This window comes from Tachyglossus aculeatus, chromosome 3, assembly GCF_015852505.1.
Source record: "Tachyglossus aculeatus isolate mTacAcu1 chromosome 3, mTacAcu1.pri, whole genome shotgun sequence".
Taxonomy (NCBI): domain Eukaryota; kingdom Metazoa; phylum Chordata; class Mammalia; order Monotremata; family Tachyglossidae; genus Tachyglossus; species Tachyglossus aculeatus.
Window position 1 is genome coordinate 29,622,884 of NC_052068.1, and position 17,179 is coordinate 29,640,062.

The following is a 17,179-nucleotide window of genomic DNA, read 5'->3' on the forward strand; positions in this document are numbered from 1 at the left end:
TCCCCAGTGCTTAGAACAGTGCTTGGCACATAGTAAGTGCTTAACAAATGCCATTATTATTATTATTATTATTTTTGTTTCTCCAAATGCTATCCATAGCTCCAGGACATCCCATCCATTCCAACTATCTTTGGTTGTTCCTCTACTCATTGGTTCACTGAATCATCTCTGTGGCAATTGGACTGTTCTCCAAAGCAACATGGCCTCGTGGGGAGAGCAAAGACCTGGGTTCTAATTCTGGCTCTACCAATTGTTTGCTGTTTGACCTAAGCCAAATCACTTAACTTCTCTGGGCCTCCGTTTCCTCAACTGTGTCTGACCTACTTAATTTGCACTTACCCCAGCACTTAGAAAAGTGTTTGACAGATAGTCAGCACTTGACAAGTACCATAAAAAAAGAACTAAGGACTGAGTGATGAATATGGAGCAGACCTCACTGGAGTCCAGCATGGTGTAGTGAATAGAACACAAGCCTGGGAGTCAGAAGCTCAAGGGTTCTAATCCCGGTTTTGCCACTTGTCTTCCATGTGACCTTGGGTAAGTCATTTTAAACAAAACAAACAAACAAAATCTATCAAACAAAAACTCCTCACTACTGGCTTCAGAGCTCTCCATCATCTGGCCTCTTCTTACCTCACCTCCCTTCTCTCCTTCTACATCCCAGCCTGCGCACTCCGCTCCTCTGGTGCTAACCTTCTAACTTCGCCTCGATCTAGCCCGCCACACCGTTGACCTCTGGGCCACGTCCTACCTTTGGCCTGGAACGGCCTCCCTCCTCAAATCAGCCAAACAATCACAGTTCCCCTCTTCAAAGCCCTACTGAAGGCTCACCTCCTCTAAGAGGCCTTCCCAGACTAAGCCCTCCTTTTCCTCAGCTCCCCCTCCCTTCCATGTCACCTCAGTTCCCTCCTTTTGCTCTTCCCCCACCTCCCTGCCCCACAGCACTTATGTATATATCTATAATTCTATTTATTTATATTGATGCCTGTTTACTTGTTTTGATGTCTGTCTCCCCCCTTCTAGACTGTAAGCCCAGTGTGGGTAAGGATTGTCTCTATTGCTGAATTGTACTTTCCAAGCCCTTAGTACGGTGCTCTGCACTCAGTAAACACTCAATAAATGTGATTGAATGAATGAATGAATTTCACTTCTCTGGGCCTCAGTTCCCTCATCTACAAAATCGGGATTTAGACTGTGAGCCCCACGTAGGACAGGGACTGTGTCCAACCTGATTTGCTCGTATCCATCCCAGCACTTAGTAAAGTGCCTGGTATACAGTAAGCACTTGACAAATACCACAGTTATTATTATTACCAAGATCGGTTATCCTTTGTTAGGGTGGAAGAATCAGGTGAGGCCCAGGATCAAAGGCAGGAAGAAGTTTCCACACAGAGTGGCCGGAAGGGTGCTAGCTTAATCCCATACCTGTGTGCAGTGCTTTAATGTAATTGGATCAGTCTCCCTTTTTCCAAAGAGAGACTGGGGTGTGATGAAGATGAGTGAAGAACATTGTTACCCATTCCCTTTCAGAATTTCATTAAGGCCTTGGTCCTCAATGAGGCACAGCGCAGAAGATCTTTGCTTTGCATCAGGTACAGGAGAAATACAGTGAATGTGAGGGATATCTCCAGTTGGGTTTGTTCAATCAGTCAATAGTATTTATTGAGCACCTACTGTGCACAGACCATTGTACTAAGTGCTTGGGAAAGTACAATGCAATAGAGTTGGTAGACCTGATCCCTTCCACAAGGAACGTATAGATTACAGTTTTCATAATTGTTCCAACAGTTTGTGAAGCCTTTTGGTGGCCCCGGGTTTCAAAAGTTCCTAAAAAAGTTTGGCATTCCTAAAATGTTTATCCAAACTCTGAGATTATTTAATAATAATATATCTGTTGGTGACAGACTTTGAAGGGCCTTATCAAAGGGTTTCACCATCATCAACAGAGAAAAACAGGACATATTCAAGGTTGCAACCGAGTATCTGGAAGCCAATGTCAGGATACAGTCCCTATCATATTGGAAACTCTTTTAACTCAACAGGCCGGGAGCATCTTGGAATCATTCCTACAGGGGGGTACCTTGAGTGGGTCTAGTTAGGGTACTTGCTCAAGGCCCTGGACCTTAAAAAACCTTCCTTTCCCAGAAAGAAAGTGGAAACCGAATTGGCCTCAGAACCAAATGCTTCAGGCCCTTGTTTCATGTGGAAGCTGTAATAATAGTAATAATAATAATGGTATTTGTTAAGCGCTTACTATGTGCCAAGCCCTGTTCTAAGCACTGGGGGTCATACAACGTAATCAGGTTGTCCCACGTGGGGTTCACAGTCTTAATCCCCATTTGACAGATGAGGTAACTGAGGCACAGAGAAGTTAAGGGACTTGCCCAAAGTCACACAGCTGATTAGTGGCAAAGTTGGGATTAGAATCCATGACCTCTGACTCCTAAGCCCGGGATCTTTCCACTGAGCCATGCTGCTTCTCTATCCAAACCCATAGTCCTGTACCTAAAAGCTGACTTCAGACCCACCTCCCCTTCCACTTGGCTCATAAGGTATTTGTTAGTTTTTCTTCTTCCCTCTCATTCCGCTTTCACCAACCAACAATATCAAGGTGGGCAGGGAACACGTCTGTTATATTGTACTCTTCCCAGTGCTTGGTACAGTGCTCTGCACAAAGTAAGCACTCAATAAATACAATTGACTGACAGACCGACTGGCTGACTGACTTAATCCACTAGGCAACACTGCTTCTCTTTTGGTTTTTGTCCGAGGCCTAAACATTAATATTTATAGTTCCTATTCTTGGAAGAGAAAGCCAGGGGTCCGTGACTTCAAGGATACCTCTGACTTACTTTGAAACTCGGTCCCTACCTAGGACTGACTCTTTGCAAGTAAATTCTATTCTATTTATTTTTTTAATGATGTGCATCTAGCTTTATTTCTGTTTATTCTGATGACTTGACACCTGTCCATTCATTCATTCATTCAATCTTATTTATTGAACGCTTACTGTGTGCAGAGCACTGTACTAGGCACTTGGGAAGTACAAGCTAGCAACATATAGAGACAGTCCCTACCCAACAATGGGCTCATATGTTTTGTTTTGTTGTCTGTCTCTCCCTTCTAGACTGTGAGCCCGTTGTTGGGTAGGGACCATCTCTATATGTTGCCAACTTGTATTTCCCAAGTGCTTAGTACAGTGCTCTGCACACAGTAAGCGCTCAATAAATACAATTGAATGAATGAATGAATGACTTGTGTGGATCCAAGCAAATTGGGTTGGACACAGTCCCTGTCCCACGTTCGGCTCACGGTCCTATAGTCCAAGAGGTTTCGTTCAACTTTCTTTGAAATACACGTCCTCATCGGTAACCCAGAAAGCTTCATAACATGAATGAGCTAGTAATTTCTGAGTAAGATAGAGCGATCTTTGGGTTTTCTCTCTGGACTGTCACCTTAAGGATGATGGGTTTTAGTTGGGAGCATAAAATCAAGAACTTCATTATTTTTGCCTTGCTAATGCTAAAATTGTAAATCTTCCAAGACAAGTTCTATTCAATGAGTTATAACTTAGAATTGTTGATAATTATATTTTTGAAGAGTTTCAGCTTGCTGTCAGCCAAGTAATTAAAGGGGTGGGACTGGGTTGCATTTATGAACATGATGGTTTCAATGCTGGTGAGAATTCATTTTTTGTGGCTTAAAATAAATAAATTATGGAGCTTGTTAAGCACTTACTATGTGCCAGGCACTGCACTAAGTGCAGGGGTGGATACAATAATCATAATGATGGCATTTGTTAAGCACTTACTATGTGCCAGGCACTGCACTAAGTGCAGGGGTGGATACAATAATCATAATGATGGCATTTGTTAAGCACTTACTATGTGCAAAGCACTGTTCTAAGCACTGGGGAGGATGCAAGGTGATCAGATTATCCCACATGGGGCTCACAGTCTTCATCCCCATCTTACAGATGAGGTAACTGAGGCACAGAGAAGTTAAGTGACTTGCCCAGAGTCACATAGCTGACAAGTGGCGGAGACGGGATTTGAACCCATGACCTCTGACTCCCAAGTCCGTGCTCTTTCCACTAAGTCATGCTGCTTCTCAGAAAAAAAAAAACAAGCAAGGAAATCAGGTTGGGCTCACATTTCCATTTCACAGACGAGGTAACAGGGGCACAGAAAAGTTTAGTGAGTTGCCCAAGGCCACACAGCAGACAAGTAAGGCAAGTAAGAGAAGACAAGTAAGACAAACAAACAACTGTTTGAGTTCTGTGACATGAAAAGGGTTCATTTCCTGGGTGAATTGGGGAGAGTGGGGTTCGCACCCTTTTTCTTTCACTCTGACCAGGGCTCTGTTTCTTTTATGATTTCTGAGGGTGCCAGCACTCCATCTTGCCCGGCAGCCTTCTAGGATGCCAGCCTTCCATCTTGCCCCACTTTGGTTTTTCTGCCTGGGTTCATTTGAAAATACCTGAGTACATATGAGGCAGAGAAATCAAGATCTAAGAGAAGATGTCCCGTCATGGCAGAGAGATAGGGGCTTCTGCTTTTCCCTCTCCTTAATCCTGTTTCTTTATCATTTTTGTTTTTCCCTGTATGCATACCCTGTGTGGTAGGGATGGTTTAAAACAGGAAAATAAAGCAGAAGAGGTAGAGGAAATGGAAAACTAATGATTCAAGAAATCACATAGCGCCAGAAATTCTATTTTGAAATCATAAGCAATATCATTCAGATGCTGAGCCTGCCCTAAATTGCTGGTGAGAAAGCTTTGATATTCTCAAGGCTAAAAAAGCCCAGAGCATATTGCATTATAATTATAATTATGGTATTTGTTAAATGCTTACTATGTGTCAAGTACTATTTTAAGTGCTGGAGTAGATAAGAGGTTATCATGTTGGACACAGAACCTGTCCACCTGGGGCTCACAGTCTAGGAGGGAGAACAGGTATTTAATCTTCATTTTACAGATGAGGAAACTGAGGTACAGAGAATTGAAGTGACTTGCTCAAGATCATACAGCAAGCAATTGGCAGGCCTGGGATTAGAACCCAGATCCTCTGATTCCCACATCCTTACACTTTCCAATAGGCCATGCTGTGTCTCAGTATTCTTATTCCTATTCTTATTCTCACACTTACTCTTGCTCAGATTAACAAACTTCCTGAGATGAAAATAAGCAGCTTTTTAAAATGTGTGTGCATGGGGGGGAAAGATGCATTTGTGAATCAGCCGAGGAATTATTAAAGTCCTAGCTCCCATCTTAGTCATTTAGTTCATTTGTAACATTTCCTGTAAGTAGAAATCATCATCACCGTCATCATTATCATCATCATTATCAATGTCATCATCAGAAATAGCATGTATACCACATGTATTCATTCATTCAATTGTATTTATTGAGCACTTACTGTGTGCAGAGCACTGTACTAAGCACTTGCATAGAGCTCTATATTAGATGCTTGGTGACAAACAAATGAGAGCTCCGCACTGAGAGCTCACCTCCTCCAGGAGGCCTTCCCAGACTGAGCCCCCTTTTTCCTCTTCTCCTCCCCATCCCCTCTCCCTACCTCCTTCCCCTCCCCACAGCACCTGTATATATGTTTGTACAGACTTATTACTCTATTTATTTTACTTGTACATATTTACTATTCTATTTAGTTTGTTAATGATGTGCATCTAGCTTTACTTCTATTTATTCTGATGGCTTGACACCTGTCCACATGTTTTGTTTTGTTGTCTGTCTCCCCCTTCTAGACTGTGAGCCCGTTGTTGGGTAGGGACTGTCTCTATATGTTGCCAACTTGTACTTCCCAAGCACTTGGTACAGTGCTCTGCACACAGTAAGCGCTCAATAAATACAATTGGATGAAGGAATGAATAAAATGAATTAAAGGACCCATTTCCTTTTTTATGGCATTTATTAAGCGCTTGCTATGTGCAAAGCACTATTCTAAGCACTGGGGAAGCTACAGAGTGATCAGGCTGTCCCACAGGGGGCTCACAGTCTTATTCCCCATTTTACAGATGAGGTCACTGAGGCATTGACTTGCCCAAAGTCACTCAGCGTACAATTGGTGGAGCGGGATTTGAACCCATGACCTTTGACTCCAAAGTCCAGGCTCTTTCCACTGAGCCACACTGCTTCTTCTTTCCTGCCCTTGAGGAGTTTACAGCCTTTGATTCCCCTGGCTCAAGCTAGGGTCTAGGTCAATGGTTGGTTGAGGCCTAAGTGACATCGAATCACCAGGAGACAAGTAATAGAGCACACTCTTGCTCCTGAATGGACGTCTGTGGCAGTAGCAGCCAGTGTTTTTCTGATAATTGGGTAGAAATCCACTAATCCTTTCCCTAGCCTTAGTGTCTCCAACTGACAATGGGGCATTGATGAAGGCCATTACATGTTCAAATAAGTCAATTGCCTAAACTCATGTAACTGAAGGACAACATGAACTAATGAAATCCTAAATTCATTCCAAATCATCTTTTTTCCTCGACAACTATTTTATCAAGACTCATCAACACAGGAGCTAAACCAGCTAATTTGCTGATCCCCACTTCTTTATCCTGGCTATTCCATCAGGGAGATGTTAATGAGTTCTGCCATGGGCAGAAGGAAAGCTGAAGAAAGGATGAGGAAATGAATCGAGGGGGCCAAGTAATCTGCCTAATTTAAACAATCTGGAGTTGGTAGTCTAAATTCTACCTAACAATCAATGCAGCTCTTTGCCTCTTCCTCAGTGATTGGTGAATCTACAATCGAAAGTTAGTTCTTGGGCTCAGTTTCAGTATGTGAGCCTGAGAAACATTCTTTCCTTCACTTTCCTGGTGGCATATTCCTTTTCTGACTTTCCACCACGGGTCTTTCTTTTCTCATAAGGTATCCACTAGGGGTACACTTGCTTTTGGGCAATTTCTTCAGAGTTATATTTTGGGAGCAGGGGTCATGGTGAGATGGAGGCAGCCCCTGAAAACTGAGATGATTGCATGATGCTTAATACTTTCAGCCAGAGTCAAGAGGCTCTGGTTCCAATGTCCACTTCTTGAAGCTCCAACTTCGTTATCTTCATTATCTCTGTTCATTCATTCATTCAACCGTATTTATTGAGCGCTTACTGTGTGCAGAGCACTGTACTAAGCGCTTGATATGTTGATATGTGGTTGCCTATTTTGTGTCGAGCACTGTATTAGACACCTAAGAGCAGATGGTAAAAGAAGACAACACTGCCCCCCAGACCACCCAACAACACTCTCCACCCTCAGCCTTGAAGATCATTATCCATTCAAGTTCCGTTTAGACTGCCTTCCTTTCTCTGAGGCAGCAGATGAAGTTGTGGAGGGTTGGGCATACAGTCTAGTATCTTAACCCTTATTCGTAATGAGTATGCCTAAAGTTATGTTATAAGTTATAACTTTATAAGTTATAAGTTATAATCAATCAAATACGATTGATTGATTGATTGATTATAAGGCTCCCTCTGTAGACCATTTCACCCCCTCTAGATTGTAAGCTCATTATGAGCAGGGAGTGTGTCTGCTTATTCTGTTGTAATTCTCCCAAGTTCTTAGTCTAGTGGTCTGACATACCGAGTGCTCAGTAAGTACCTTTGATTGATTGATTGATCCCTTTAGAATCTTGCCATCATCCCACCATGTGAAAAGTAGTTGATTTTGTCCACTCTGGGCTGGAAAACATTGTTCATTCATTCATTCATTCAATTGTATTTATTGAGCGCTTACTGTGTGCAGAGCACTGTACTAAGGGCTTGATAATAATAACGATAGCATTTATTTGCAAAACACCGCTGTAGGCGCTGGGGAGGTTACAAGGTGATTAGATTGTCCCACGGGGGGCTCACAGTCTTAATCCCCATTTTACAGATGAGGTAACTGAGGCACAGAGAAGTTAAGTGACTTGCCCAAAGTCACACAGCTGACAATTGGTGGAGCTGGGATTTGAACCCTTGACCTTTAACTCCAAAGCCCGGGCTCTTTCCACTGAGCCATGCTGCTTCTCTTCTTTTCTTGAACCACTACAGTTACATTTTCTGTCTTTTTTCCATGAGTCTCCATTCTCCAAAGTTACCAGTGACCTCTGCCTAGCCATATCTAAAGGATTTTGTGCTGTCATAATCCCCCTTAAACTTTCCACTTATTTGCTACTGTTTACTACTCCATTTCTCTTTTGAGAGCTATCATTCATTCATTCATTCAATTGTATTTATTGCATGCTTAATGTGTGCAGAGCACTGTACTAAGTGCTTGGGAAGTACAAGTCGGCAACATATAGAGACGGTCCCTACCCTACAATGGGCTCACAGTCTAGAAGGGGGAGACAGTCAACAAAACAAAACAGGTAGATAGGTGTCAAAATCGTCAGAACAAATAAAATTATAGCTATATGCACATCATTAACAAAATAAATAGAATAGTAAATATGTACTAGTAAAATAAATAGAGTAATGAATCTATACAAATATATATATATATATATATATATATATATATATATATATATATATATATATATATACAAGTGCTGTTGAGGGGGAAGGAGGTAGGGCTGGGGGAGAAGGAGAGGAAAAAGGGGGCTGAGTCTGGGAAGGCCTCCTGGAGGAAGTGAGCTCTCAGTAGGGCTTTGAAGGGAGAAAGAGAGCTAGCTTGGCGAATGTGTGGAGGGAGGGCATTACAGGCCAGGGGAAGGATGTGGGCCGGGGGCCGATGGTGGGACAGGAGAGAACGAGGCACGGTGAGGAGGTTAGTGGCAGAGGAATGGAGAGTGCGGGCTGGGCTGTAGAAGGAGAGAAGGGAGGTGAGGTAGGAGGGGGCGAGGGGTTGGACAGCCTTGAAACCGAGAATGAGGCGTTTTTGCTTGATTCGTAGGTTGACAAGGTAGCCCCTGGAGATTTTTGAGGAGGGGAGTAACATGCCCAGGGCATTTCTGTACAAAGATAATCCAGGCAGCAGAGTGAAGTATAGACTGAAGCGGAGAGAGACAGTCCTGGTTCCTCCCTCTCGGTATCCATCTGGTTCTACCCAGCTTGGTATGGTGTTTTTTACTCAGAGATAATAATGGAGTCCCCATTAGGGATGACAGAGGAGCCTAGGTTCTGAGAATTTAGGACCAAGAAACTGCCTGTGCCAAGGAATTGATTTTCGGGAAGAGATAGTTGTGCAGTACCATTTCATACTCTCTTTTCACTGCCAGTCGAACTCCCTCAGGGGTCCAGGAGACAGTGAGTGAGGAAGCAGGCAAGACTTCAACACATTTCGAAGTACGTGCCAAGATTTTTTCCAACTGGACCCAATTCATGGCCAATACAGCAACAGCATAGTGCACCTTAGCTCCATGACCTTCGGGACAGTTGCCTCAGTAGCCACTACAATCTTCCGCTCCTCTATTAGCCAGCTATATTTCATGATTCTTGCTAGCCTGTCCTCTTCACAGAACATCTAATGTAGTTCTACACTGATGGCATAGTCCCAGTAGGAATTCTTGTATTTCATTCAGTTGTATTTATTGAGCACTTATTGTGTGTAGAGCACTGTACTAAGCACTTGGGAGAGTACAGTATAGCAGTTAGCAGACACATTCCCTGCCCACAGTGAGCTTACAGTCTAGAGGAGGAGACAGACATTAATATAAATAAATAAATAAATAAATAAATAAATAAAACAGATACGTACATAAGTGCTGTGGGTCTGGAACAGGGGGATGAATAAAGGGAGCAAGTCAGGGTGACACAGAAGGGAGTGGGAGAAGAGGAAAAGAGGGCTTAGTCAGGGAGGCCTCTTGGAGATGTGCCTTCAAAGAGGCTTTGGAGAGGGGAGAGAGTAATTGTCTGTCCGATTTGAGGAGGGAGGGCATTCCAGGCCAGAAGCAGGACTGTACAGTGCTTAGTACAGTGCTTGGTACACAATAAGTGCTTAACGAGTACCGTAATTATTATTTTGGGATCCCTTCCCTTAGAACTAGTCTAAAGTGACTCACACATCCACTGAGTGGCAGTTTTAAATCCTCCTATTTTCCAGTGGTTTCACAAATGCCACGGTTGTTCTGGTTTGCTTCAGGATTTGCTCTCTGTCTTCAAGACAAAGAAGCTCCCACTGGAAATATCCTCACCTCCTTTATCAGGATTTTATTGTGTGGTGAACCCAGCATCAGAATACTGCCTAAAATAGAAGAGGAGGAAGGGAAAAGTTGGCCTTGACAAAACAGTGCAATGCTAATCCTGAATGGAAAAATCAGGATCTGTTATTTTAATTCAAAATGACATTTCACTTCAGATTAAGGACTTGATTGGCTGATCAGTTTTGACAAGTAATGTCGCTTCAAGATGATTCAGAGGAGTGAAATGCAGAGGTCAGATCAAGCAGCTGATTCCAAGATACTGTAATTTTACCTTGTAATGAATTGATTTTAACCAGAAAAAATAAACAAAGACACCCACCCCTCCAACTTTTTCTTTCCCCACTCCTTGAGATAACATGTAATTGTGTAGGTAACCTTAGCCCTCCAAACTTTCTTTGCCTCTGCTAAACTGGAAATTTAAGAAGGTGATTGGAACATGCCAGAAGACACCTACATTTTCCTTTTATCTCATAGCAATCCAACTGACTAATAGTGGAGCCCAATAAATTTCAAAACAACAGGGACAACAAAATGAGCTGGGAGTTTTAGTTTGCTTCCACACATGTTATTTATTTAAAGTCTAGAAAAGTGCTGAGCTTGTTGGTTACAGGAATATTGATGCCATTTCAGAGAAGATGGAGATGCATAAGTCTATACATTTTCCAGCATTAGCTCGACGTACTGAAAGAGAACATATGCATATTTATGTTTTAATACCATCTCTTAGTGCAAAGCTCTAAGAGGGAAATGGGCAAAACACTTTAAGAGGAGTACGTCATTATGCGCCACCAGCAAGATGTGAATTCGGGCCACATAGACTAACACTTTAATCACTGCATAAGAAAGGATGTCAATATTAATCAATCAATCAATGATAGTTATTAAGCACCTATTTGGTGCAGGGCATTATACTAAGTACTTGGGAGAGTGCAGTACAACAGAATTTGTAGACAAGTTCCCTTCCCAAACTGAGTTTTCAGTCTGGAGGTGGAGACAGACATTAATTAATATAAATAAATTATGGAGATGTACATAAATGGTGGGGGGTTGAGGGTGGGGTGAATATTAAGTGCCCAAAGGGTACAGATTCAAGTGCAATACAGAGGCAAGTGCAATATTTTGATGACGTTCATACGTGTTTCTGCACCCTAAGTGATGCTAAAATCAAAACTTTGAAGGCTCATAAAAATTCATCAGGTTTAGTCCCCTGACTTCAGGTAGCAGAGGTGGTTATCAATTCTTTTCTCCTTTACGGTATTTGCTAAGTGCCTACTATGTGCTAGGCACTTTACTAAACCCTGGAGTAGATACAAGCTAATCAGGTTAGACACAGTTCACATCCCACATGGGACTCACAGTCTTAATCCCCATTTTACAGATGAGGTAACTGAGGCACAAAAAAAGTGAAGTGACTTGCCCAAGATCACACAGCAAAGTGGTGCAGCCGGGATTAAAACCAAGGTCCTTCTCACTCAAGCCCGAGGCCAGCTGCTTCTCAAAGTCTCCAGAACAAGTAGTGATAAAAACTCCCTTAAGAGTTGGGGAAGCAGCGTGGCTCAGTGGAAAGAGCCCAGGCTTTGGAGTCAGAGGTCATCGGTTCAAATCCCGGCTCCGCCACTTGTCAGCTGTGTGACTTTGAGCAAGTCACTTCACTTCTCTGGGCCTCAGTTCCCTCATCTGTAAAATGGGGATTAAGACTGTGAGCCCCCCGTGGGACAACCTGATCACCTTGTAAACTCCCCAGCACTTAGAACAGTGCTTTGCATATAGTAAATGCTTAATAAATGCCATCATCATTAAGAGCTTATTTTGCCATTTTGTTAGACTTAAATTTCTTCATTACATCCAGGTGAACTCTTTTCTTGCAGAAAAGCCAGTCTTTTGTGATTATGGATAACAGAGAAAGAGAAAGGACAGCAGTGCTTGGTGTTGAGCCTTCCCTTTCAAAGCTGGCAGACTGCTGCTCTTTCCTTCATCAATCGCCTTCTGGAGTCACACCTCCTCCAGGAGGGCTTTGTGATTAATCTCTTGTTTCCCCATCCTATTTTCTCTTTCCTGCCACTTCATCACTTACATGTCACCCAAGCACTTGGATATAGATACTTACCCCCTGTTGCACTTATGTGCATAAAAAAGCAGAATGGCACAGTGGACAGAGCAAGGGCCATGGGTTCTAATACTGGCTCTGCCACTTGTTTGCTGTTTGGCCTCGGGCAAGTCACTTCACTTCTCTGTGCCTCAGTTACCTCATCTGTAAACTGTGGATTAAGACTGTGAGCCCCACGTGGGACAACCTGATTACTTTGTATCTACCCCAATGCTTAAAACAGGTCTTGGCGCATAGTAAATAGAGAAGCAGTGTGGTTTATTGGAAAAAGCATGGTCTTGGGAGTCAGAGGTCGTGAGTTCTAATCCTGGACCCCCCAATTTATCTGCTGTGTGACCCTGGGTAAGTCACTTAACTTCTCTGTGCCTCAGTTACCTCATCTGTAAAATGGGGATTAAGACTGTGAGCCCCATGTGAGACAACCCGATCACCTTATATCTCCCCCAGCACTTAGAACAGTGCTTTGCACATAGTAAGCGCTTAACAAATGCCATTATTGTTATTATTATTACTTGGTCAATACGACTGATTGAGTTTGTCCTCTTGTCTCCTTAATCAATCATTGGTATTTATTGATGCCTATCTACTTGTTTAGTTTTGTTGTCTGTCTCCCCCTTCTAGACTGTGAGCCCGTTGTTGGTTAGAGATTTTCTCCATCTGTTGCCGCATTGTACTTTCCAAGTTCTCAGTACAGTGCTCTGCACATAGTATGCACTCAATAAATACGAATAAATGAATGAATGAATGAATTGAGTGCTTTCTTTGAGTAGAACACAGTACTTACAAAGCTTCAGTTGCCAGAGTCATTCCTTTCATGATGAAAGTGCACCACAGTGGTCTGTCTGTGGTAAGTGACTCCCATTTTTCTGTGGGGAGCCAAGCAATAATGAATAGAATAATACCTGAAAAATAGCCCCTTTCTTCCCAAAGACCTCATAGTGCCCTTGCCTATGTGACCTCATTTATCCTTATGATTTAACTGGGAATTAAGAACAGTCAGACTTTATTCTCTCCATTATTTGATTCAACACCCATTGTATTTAAGAATATCACAATTAGAGTGAAAGCCCCTTGTAGGCAGAAAATATGTCACTTTGTTATTTTGTATCTCCCAAATGCCTAGTACAGTGCATCAACCCAATTGGGTGCTCAGTAAATACCACCCCGGGCAGATTTATCTGGGAAACATTTGCAGTCTTGTCCAGAGATAAGCAGAAACAGATTTCGGGAGAAAACATTTCTTGCAGACACATGACTGGAGGTGTGTTCACCTCCAGCCAGTTCCTTGCCCCTACACAGCGTGGCTCAGTGGAAAGAGCCAGAGCTTGGGAGTCAGAGGTCATGGGTTCTAATCCCAACCCTGCCACTTGTCAGCTGTATGACTTTGAGAAAGTCACTTCACTTCTCTGCGCCTCAGTTCCCTCATCTGTAAAATGGGGATTAAGACCGTAAGCCCCACGTGGGACAACCTGGTCACCTTGTATCCCCCCCAGCGCTTAGAACAATGCTTTGCACATAGTAAGTGCTTAACAAATACCATCATTATTATTATTATTCTTGTATTTATGATCCACCAAGAATCATTTCCTGGTATCACCTAATTCTTCATATGGGGAATAAAAAACTCAAATGTGAATGCAGTCACCCACGGAAGCACTCTCAGAGCACTCATCAAGCACCCTATTAGCAGGGATGTGTGCTCAGATCTATTCCACTGTTCTAAACACTCAACTATGTGACCTCCCTGGAAATAATACTTGATACTTTACATATGCTTCTACTTCATTAATGGAGAAAGATCAGAACAGCCAAATTAATGAACCACCTTCATTGCATACATGACATTACTGAAACCTTAGAATGCACTTTAAACTGGACCCGGTTTTAAGCTTTTGCAATGACAAAATTGGAAATGATGGACTATTATTTCTATCTGCTATTATCCGAAGGATGTACTGCTGTGTTTGGGAAACTGTTCTTTTCTGTAAATTCTTCTGCGCCACTAGCACAATGCTTTAGCTTGTGGAAGAAAGACTAAAGAGGGCCTGAAGAAGATACTTCCTGTGTACAACCACACCCAACCGAAAAACTGGGCAATCTTTCTTGGAAATGTAATTAGATCATAAACGATTGTATTGTGAGGAATTTTTCTACCATAGATTTGCATGCAGTAAATTAGGATTCAACCCAGAACCACTGGAAAATTAATAAAAATTACACAATAGTATAGTTATGTAATAGTTGAGATAAGTTATTCAGAACATAGCAACAAAATGCTAAATAAATGAGGAACGTAATATGATTATAAGGCTTTGCTGGTGCCTGCAGAAGGTGAAATTTGTTCTGTTGACTCTGGGACTGCTTTTACACAATAATGAAGCATCTGTTCATCTTGGGCTGAGCAGCAATCAATCAGTCAATCGAACTTCAGGCAGCATGAGCTCCCCACAGGAGCTGGAGCTGGGGCAGAGCCACTTCAGGTTTGCCAGTCAGTCAGTCGATCACATTTATTGAGTGCTTACTATGTGCAGAACACTGTAGTAAGTGGTTGGGAGAGTACAATGTGGCAATAAATAGACACATTCCTTGCCCACAGTGAGTTTACCGCTTTCCTGCTTTGAGAGGAGGGAAAAGGACTAACCCCACCTCTGATGATGATAATGGCATTTATTAAGCGCTTACTATGTGCAAACTACTGTTCTAAGTGCTGGGGAGGTTACAAGATGATCAGGTTGTCCCACGGGGGGCTCACAATCTTAATCCCCATTTTACAGATGAGGTAACTGAGGCACAGAGAAGTTAAGTGACTTGCCCAAAGTCACACAGCTGACAATGGCAGAGCCGGGATTCGAACCCATGAACTCTGACTCCAAAGCCCGTGCTCTTTCCACTGAGCCACGCTGCTTCTCACGCTGCCAGAGTGACCTCTCTGTCCCCTGGTCCAGCAGTGAAAATCATGTGCGTGCCTGTCTCCCTTCATCCACACAGCCTGGCCGTGGTAATGATGATGAAAATGGTATTTGTTAAGCACTTACTACATGTCCAACACTGTTCTAAGCACAGAGGTAATAATAATGATACCAATAATAGTTGTAGCATTTGTAAAGTGCTTACTATTTGCACACAATAAACGCTCAATAAATACGATTGAATGAACTTGCCAGGCACTGTACTAAGCGCTGGAGAAGATAAAAGCAAATCAGGTTAGACACAGTGGGCTCATAGGGCTCACAGTCTTTACCCCCATTTTGCAGACGAGGCATAGAGAAGCTAAGTGATTTGCCCAAGGTCACATAGCAGACAAGTGACAGAGCTGTGACTAGAACTCAGGTCCTTCTGACTCCCAAACTAGTGCTCTATCCACTAGGCCACACTGTATCCCAGTGGTGGTAGCAGTGGCAGCTCTCCATGACTGGCTAGGAGAAAACCTGACTCCCTTCCCTTCCTCCCCTCACCTTTCCTACCCTCTCGTAGTCTGATGTGGCAGTGGCAGTGGTAACAATACTAGTTTTTTGTGACAAGCCCAGGTGTGGCGACCCTGACATTGGTGTCTCATGCCCCTGTTGCAGTGGTCAGCTCAAGGTTCAGCCATACATGGTCCAGCTTCAGAGTAAACCACCCATACCCCTGCAGTCGGCCTGGGTTCCTTTCTCCTGAGTTTCGTGGAATATCCCGTCTCCTTCTTTTCCTGGGTTGTCCCTTGCTCAGAAGATCGGGTGAATTAGTAATTTGAACTGTGGGAAGATAAATCACTAGCCATTAAAAAGCACACGTTTGTCATATCTTGAAGGATTTCACCTGATTAATGTTTTGCACAGCAAATTGCACCAACTCTTGATGGAACTGGCCAGAGTATTCTACTGAAATATTTGGAAAAGTGTAGTACAATAGAGGTGGTGTACATTATCCCCGCCTAAAAGGAGTTTATAGTCCAAGAGGGAAAGAATGACAGTAAAACAAATTTTAGCAGCCTTCTCTTCTTACATATTCATGCAGAAGACTAACTTCTGTATACCTCTGCAAACTTCTGATTCTCTCACTTCATTAGGGTCTTCTTTGACTGTGTATGAGTTCATCTACTTCCTTGAAAATTTGTCTAAGGATTTTTGATACCAAGAAACTCTCTAGTTTGGACCTTGAATTAATGGTGAATTTTGAAGTGGTCTTCCCTCTTTGAACAATGATTTTTCTAAATGAGGTGCAATGAACTCATCAACTACTTTATTAAACTATACCAATCATTTTAAAACTCTCTCAGTTGAAGAAATTCTTTGTTAATATGCTCAAGGATCTATTCACACCCTTGAAAACCATTGCAAATTGTGGGAAGAACTTCCTCCAATATTGATTCATTGTTGATTACTTGATTTTAACTTAGTGTTGGGGAGGAAACCACCTCTCAGGGTCGCAACTGTAGAGTTTTCAGTACTCTACCAGTCTCGGCTATGGGAGGGAGAGTCAAGCAGGGGCCTAACCATTCCATTCCTAAGTCATCCATGCTGGGCAGCAGCAACACGAGAGAGAGTCGAGGGCAGAGACTCGAGTTTACTGCATGGAAGGCTATGTGACTTTGGTAAACCACTTCCGCATTTTTAGCTAGAAAATTCTACCAGAATGATTGCAGATGAAGAGCGGGGCGTTCTGGGAGAGATGTGTCCGTGCTGTGTCTATGGGTTCAAAATGATTCGACGGTATAAGATAAGAAAAGGGGGAGCGTAAGGCAAGTGTAGCAGTTGCCACTTTAGGCCTGATCAGTTGTATGTGGGAGTGAGAAAATCAGTAGTATTTACTGAATATCAACTGTATGCAGAACACTATACTAAGCACATAAGAGAGTATAACAGAGGTTTTTTTAATGGTATTTATTAAGCACTTCCTATGTGCAAGGAACGTATTAAGCACAGGGGTAGATACAAGCTAATTAGGTTGGATAA

General features: G+C 42.7%; 1 protein-coding gene across 2 annotated transcripts in view; it reads left to right on the plus strand.

Moving 5' to 3' along the window:
- LRMDA (leucine rich melanocyte differentiation associated) overlaps positions 1–17,179 on the plus strand; it is a 1,241,311-nt gene that overhangs the window by 1,090,439 nt on the left and 133,693 nt on the right. The gene's annotated exons all lie outside the window — the stretch shown is intronic.